The sequence below is a fragment of the Dipodomys spectabilis genome, unplaced genomic scaffold (genome assembly GCF_019054845.1).
Source record: "Dipodomys spectabilis isolate Male_0828 unplaced genomic scaffold, ASM1905484v1 ptg000362l, whole genome shotgun sequence".
Classification (NCBI taxonomy): domain Eukaryota; kingdom Metazoa; phylum Chordata; class Mammalia; order Rodentia; family Heteromyidae; genus Dipodomys; species Dipodomys spectabilis.
The window spans coordinates 478205-484949 of NW_024871039.1; the positions used below are offsets into that span (position 1 = coordinate 478205).

A 6745-nucleotide genomic window follows, 5' to 3' on the forward strand; every position below is an offset into this window, starting at 1 on the left:
ACGATTTGTGTTTCCCTTCCACTCCACAAATAGTACCAACATCAAATACAGTGAAAACAGGGGCTTTAGCTTGCAGGAGGAACATACAAAGCAACAAAGAAATGATCTTATAAATATCTTAGAAACAATCGCAAGAAAGAAAAACCATTTGAATCCTTATCTTGGGGTTCATTTTGCCTAACATCAACTTATATGATGTTTTCTACTTGTAGCAGACACATACTAGTTATTGAAAATAAGGAAACCATGGGACCTATGTTTCTTTGGGCCTGGCTTACTTCACTTCTTTGGGCCTGGCTTAATTTACTTAATATAATTTTTTCCAAGTCTTTCCATTTCTTAACAAACTGGGTGATGTCATTCTTTCTGATAGAGGCATAGAATTCCAGTACACACACACACACACACACACACACACACACACACACACACACACACACACACACACACACACACATACACACACACACATTTTCTTGATCCATTCGTTTACTGTGGGACATCGGGTTTGGTTGTATATCTTAGCTTTGGTAAATAATGCTTCAATGAACATAGTTTTGCTGATAGTTTTAGTATGGTCTTTTTTGTGATCATTTGGGGGAATGCCCAAAATGGGATTGCTGGGTGTTAGGGGCGTTCTATGTAGTCTTTTGAGGAACCTCCATACTACTTTCCAAAGTCTTCGAACAAGTTTAAACTCCTAACAACAAGGCATTAAGGTTCCCTTCTGTCCACATCCTATCCAGCATCTGTTCTTTTAAAAATCTGGAATGCTTCACGAAGTCGAGTGTCATCCTCAGTCAGGGGATATTCTTCTCTTTATTGTTCCAATGTTAGTGTATGTGCTACTGAATTGAGCACAGAACAATTTTATATATAAAGTGTAATTGATTTTCTTAAACTAGACAATTCCACAAAAATTAAATTCAAAAGAATTGTTGTGAAATTTTAGAATCATGTACTTCTTACATAAGAACACATTTAAGAATAAAGTCAAGATTGATATGTCCAAAACAAAATAATTCCATATATTTGTTGTTCAACGGATGTGTAGGAGGAGGAATTCAATTATTCTGTACAAGGAACCTGCCATAATGAACACTATAGAAAGTGTTAAGGTTTGTTAAAAGTTTTAATGTTTTAAATATGTTCAATTTTGGGGATTTGCTCATATATGCCAAAATTAAGACTATTTAGCACGCTGTAAAACTTTTCCATAAAGCATTTAAGATTCATGGTAGCAGTCATATACTACTAAGTATGTACATTTCAGAGTTTATAGAAACTTTACTAATGAGAAATTGAAAAGTGTTTGTGTAAAGAAGCAGAGTGAAGATTTAAGACATTAACTTCACAGTTTCTGTTAAAATTTAAGGGATTCCTTACTTTATATGTTAGCGAGGAATAAATGATGGTATAAGCCATATACAAATGATGAGATGAACCATAAATAATAATCTTAGTGGGTAACTTTAAAGGCTAAACATAGTCTATAAAATTCTTGTTGAACATCATAGACTTAGGCAGTTTTAAATGTACAGCAATATGAGAAAATAATAAATTGAATATGTAGTACATTTCAAATACTAGAAATAGAGGTAAATGTTTTGTTTTTTATTTTATTAATCATTAATATTTATGTATTGGTTTTCCTTATTTGTAGCATTGCTTTCCTTGTTATAATATAATACAACTTTTTGTAAGTCATCATTAGGAAATACTTTGAGAATGTTATTGGGATGGCCACACTGTTTTTTATAGGTATATGTGAATTTATAAAGAGCAAAATTAATAACAAAACATTGATTAAAAATTTTATCAATTAGAATCTGAATCAGGAGTGTTGATAAATGTCCACACCTAAAATCTAAGCCCTAGACAGAAGCACTAGTGTTACAATGTTGAGCACACAAAAGTGAGAAATTGTATTTTGTTTTGTTTTTGTTTTATTTTTGTAGGTTGTGGGGCTTGAACTCTGGGTCCGGGTGCTGTCTCTCAGCACTTCAGCTCAAGGCTATTGCTACTACTTGAGTCACAGCATCTCTTCCATCTTTTTCTGCTTATGTGGTGCTGAGGAATCAAACCCAGGACCTCATGCATGCAAGGCAAGCACTCTACACTGAACCACCCTCCCAGCACCTGAGAGACTGTATTTTAAAAAATCATCTAAACAACATTTACTTTCTGTTTTGGGTTATATAATGAAATAAAGAATATCTTTTTATATTTTTGAATGGTCATACTTCTAAATTTATATTAAATTCAGCCACTTTACCCTTTTCAAAGTCATGTAATATCTCTGAGAGTTTGCTTCTGTAAAGATTGTTTTTGCATTGATTATTTATTCTGAGTCATTTTTACTTTTTATCAAAAATACTTTATATTTTATGGTTTTTCGTGTCGTTTTTTTTAAGTGTGAAAATACCAGACAAAGTGGTTACAATTACATGGGCAAGGTAATGAGTACATTTCTTATCAAGCATTGTTGCATACTCCTTTGTTTCCCCTTATTATCCCTTCCCATCTCACCTCTCTTACGTCCCGTTTCCCCCTCTGCCTTTCCCCCATCCAAAGTTGTAAAATTTGTTTTTCGACATAATGTCTTGTATATCTCATTGTTGCAATGGGTCCACATGTATCCATATTTAAAAAAATTTTTCCCTTCCCCTCCACAAATTATACCAACATCAAATACAGCGAAAACAGGTGTTATACCATGCAGAAGGGACATACAAAGTAACAAAGAAATCATCTTATAAATATGTTAGAAATAATTACAGAAAAAAATATTGAATTCTTATCTTGGGGTTCATTTCACCTAACATCAACTTATCTAACAATTTCTGCATGTCTCAGACATACACTAGTAATTGCTAATAAGAGAAACCATAGGACCTCTGTTTCTTGGGCCTGGCTTACTTCGCTTAATAAATTTTTTTTCCAAGTTTTCCATTTCCTAACAAATGGGGCAATATCATTGTTTCAGATAGAGACATATAATTCCATTGTGTATATATACAACATTTTCTTGATCCATTCATCTACTGAGGGACATCTGAGTTGCTTCCATATCTTAGCTATGGTAATGCTGCAATAAATATATCTGTGTGGTAGCTTTAGTATGGTCTTGTTTGTGATCATTTAGGCAAATGCCCAAAAGTGGGATTGCTGGGTCATAGGGGAGCTCTATGTGGAGTCTTTGTAGGAACCTCCATACTATTTTCCAAAGTGGTTGAACAAGATTACACTCTCACTAGCAATGAAGTAAGGTTCCCTTCTGTCCACATCCCCTCCAGCATCTGTTGTTATTAGAGTTCTTGATTATAGCCACTCTAACTTGGGTGAGGTGAAATCTCAATGTTGATTGATTTGCATTTCTTTTATGGCTAGGGTGGTTGAGCATTTCTGCATGTCTTTATTGGTCACCCTCCTTTCCTCTTCAGAGAAGTTTGTCTTTATGTCTTTAGCCCACTTATTTATTGGGCAGTATTTTCTTTGAATATTTGTTGTTGGAGGATTTAATTTTTTGATTTCCAGATCTGTTTTAGATGTGAAACCCTTGTCGGTTTTATGGCTAGTGAAGATCTTCTCTGATTCTGTGGGATTTCTATTGATCCTGCTAGCTATGTCCTTTGCCATGCAGAAGCTCTGCAACTGCATGCAATCCTATTTGTCCAAACTTTCATTTGTTGTGCTTTTGCGTTTCTTTTCAGAAAATTTCAGCCTTTGTTAAGGAGACCTAGGGTTTCTCATATTCCATCCTGTAATGTTTTCAGAATATCTGCTTTGACTCTGAGGTCTTTGATATATTTGGAGTTGATTCTGGTACAGGGTGATATATAAGGATCTAATTTTCTACAAGTGATTAACCAATTTTGCCAGTACCATTTACTCAACAGCCTTTCTTCGATTTTATCTTTTTAGATCCTTTATCGAATATTAGATGATTATGGGTCTGTAGGCTCATTTCGGGGTTTTCAATTCTATTCCATTGTTCCTGAGGTCTTTTCTTGTGCCAGTACAAAACTGTTTTAATTACTATGGCTTTGTAGTAGAGTTTGAAATTTGGTATTGATATTCCTCCAACACTGTTCTTTCTGTTAAGGATTGCTTTTTTCAATTGGGGGTCTTTTGTTGTTCCATATGAATTTTGGGATTGCCTCTTCTATTTCCTTGAAGAATGCGGTTGGAATATTGATAGGTATGGCATTGAACTTGTAGATAGCCTTGGGAAATATTGCCATTTTCACAAGGTTCATCCTTCCTATCGAGGAGCATGGGAGGTTTTGCCACTTTCTAAGTTCTGTTTTGATTTCCTTTTTCAGATTTTTAACTTTTTCATCATAAATGTCCTTCACTTCTTTGGTTAAGTTAATTCCTAGGTATTTCATTTATTGTGGGGCTCTTACAAATGGAAAACCTTTCTTGATTTGAGCCTCACTTTTCTCATTGTTGGCATACAGTAAAGCCATTAATTTCTGAGGGTTAATTTTATACCCTGCTATTTTGACAGTTTTGATTTAGCTTGAGTAATTTTGGAGTGGAGTCCGTGGGATTCTTTATGTACAAGATCATTTTATCTGCAAAGAGGGAGAATTTTACTTCTTCTTTCCTTATTTGGATCCCTTTTATATTGGCATATTGTCTTATTTCTGTAGCTAGGCATTCTAATACTAAATTGAAGAGAAGTTAAGAGAGTGGACATCCTTTTCTCATTCCTGAGTTAAGAGGAAATAGCTTTAGTTTTTCACCATTAACTATAATGCTGGCTGTATGTTTTCCATATACAGCTTTTATTGTATTGAGGAATGTTCTATGGATTCCTAATTTTTCCAGAACCTCCATCATAAAGGGGTGTTGGATCTGGTCCAATGCTTTTTCTGCATCTTTTGAGATAACCATGTGGTTTTAATCCTTGCTCTTGTTGATGTGATAAATTAAATTAATTGATTTGTGTATATTGAACCAGGTTTGCATCCCTGAAATACATCCTGTATGATATTAGTGTATGATTTTTTGGATGAATTGTTGAAGTCGATTGGCCAAACTTTTGTTGAAAAGTTTTGTATCAATGTTCTTCAAAGAAATGGGTCTATAATTCTCTTTCTTTGATGAGTCCCTGCCTGGTTTTGGAATGAAGGTTATGATGGCTTCATAGAATGAGTTTGGTAGAGAACTTTCTCTTTCAATTTCATTGAAGAGTTGGAGGAGTATTGGTGTGAGCTCTGTTTTGAAGGTCTTGTATAATTCCGCTGTAAATCCATCAGGGATTTTCTTAGATGGGAGGTCTCTTATTGCTGTGTCTATTTCAACACTTGATATAGGCCCCTTACTATGCTTTAACTCATGTTGGTTTAGTATTTGCATGTTGCTAATTTTAATTTGAAGCATATTTTATCTGATATTATTATTGCAACTCCTTCCTGTTTATAGCAGCCGTTTGCTTGGTAGATTTTATTCTAGCCTTTCATTATCAAAATGTTTTTGTTTTTATTGGCAAGGTGTGACTCCTAAAGGCAAGAGATAGAATTATCTTGCTTTTTAATCCAACTAGACAGACTATTTCGCTAAATTGGAGCTTTAAGTCCATTAATGTTGAGAGCTAGGACTGAGAGGTGTTTGGTAGCTCCTGCCATGCTATCCACCTCCGTTGGGGCTGTGGAAACTTGGTTCTTCCTATGGTTCTTGGATTCTCAGTTTGGGTGTGGTTTCTTAGCCATTATTGTGGTCTTGTTGGTTTTCTGTGTGTAGGCCATCTTTAAGTATTTTTTGTAGGGCTGGTTTGGTAGAGATATATTTTTCAGTTTTTCTTTGCTATGGAAGGTTTTTATTTGACCTTCGGTTATGATGGAGAGTTATCTGGGTACAGTATTCTTGGTTGAAAATTGTTTGTCTTTAGGGCATGGCATACAGCCTTCCAGGCTCTTCTTGCTTTAATTATCTCTGCTGAAAAATATGAGATGATTCTAATTGGTTTTCCTTTATAGGTGATTGATCTTTTCTCCTTGACATCTTTTAGGAAGTTATTCTTGGTCTGAATTGATCCTGTGTGGATTATAATGTGACAATGGGAAGTGCTGTTCTGGTCTGGTCTATTTGGGGTTCTACAACCATCTTGTATCTGAATAGGCCTATCTTTTTGTATGTTTGGGAAGTTCTCTGCTAGGATCCTGTTAAACAAATTTCCTAGACAATTAACTTCTGTCTCTAGGTGCTCCTCTACACCAATTGTCCTCAGAGAAGGCCTTCTGATTGTCTATTCCAAATGTTGAATAGATCTATCATGTTTCTTCGATTTGTCTTGGATACTTGTATGTTCTTTTTAATACCTAGGCTCTCTTCAATCCCTGAGATCAGATCTACTGCATGGCTTAACCTACTGTTAAGTCTTTCTACTTGGGTTTTTATTTCTTTTCCTTTTAATTGGCCAGCTTTGTAGGCTTCAGATTCTTTGTTGGAACTTTGTTTTAGATTTTGTGTGAACTTCTTTACTTCTTTAATTTGGTGTTCTCAAATCACTTAGTTGATTGGTTATGGTTTACTTGGACTCCCATTCCTGCTGTCGGGCTCCATTCAGCATTCCCTTTGTGGTCTCTCTGAATTCATTCAGATGTCTGTTTATGGATTCCATGAATGCCTCTATTGATCTTTGTCTATTCTCATATTGCTGTCACAATTCCTGTGTTACCCTTTGATTAGCTTCCTCACGTTCATGCAATTCCTGTAGTTCTCTTTGACTTTTCTC

General features: G+C 35.1%; 1 non-coding gene across 1 annotated transcript; it reads right to left on the minus strand.

The window, feature by feature from the left end:
* Positions 1-759: 759 nt before the first annotated feature.
* On the minus strand, positions 760-861 carry LOC122095826. The gene has a single exon (XR_006145217.1). It is a non-coding gene; the product is annotated as a U6 spliceosomal RNA (small nuclear RNA).
* Positions 862-6745: the final 5884 nt, after the last annotated feature.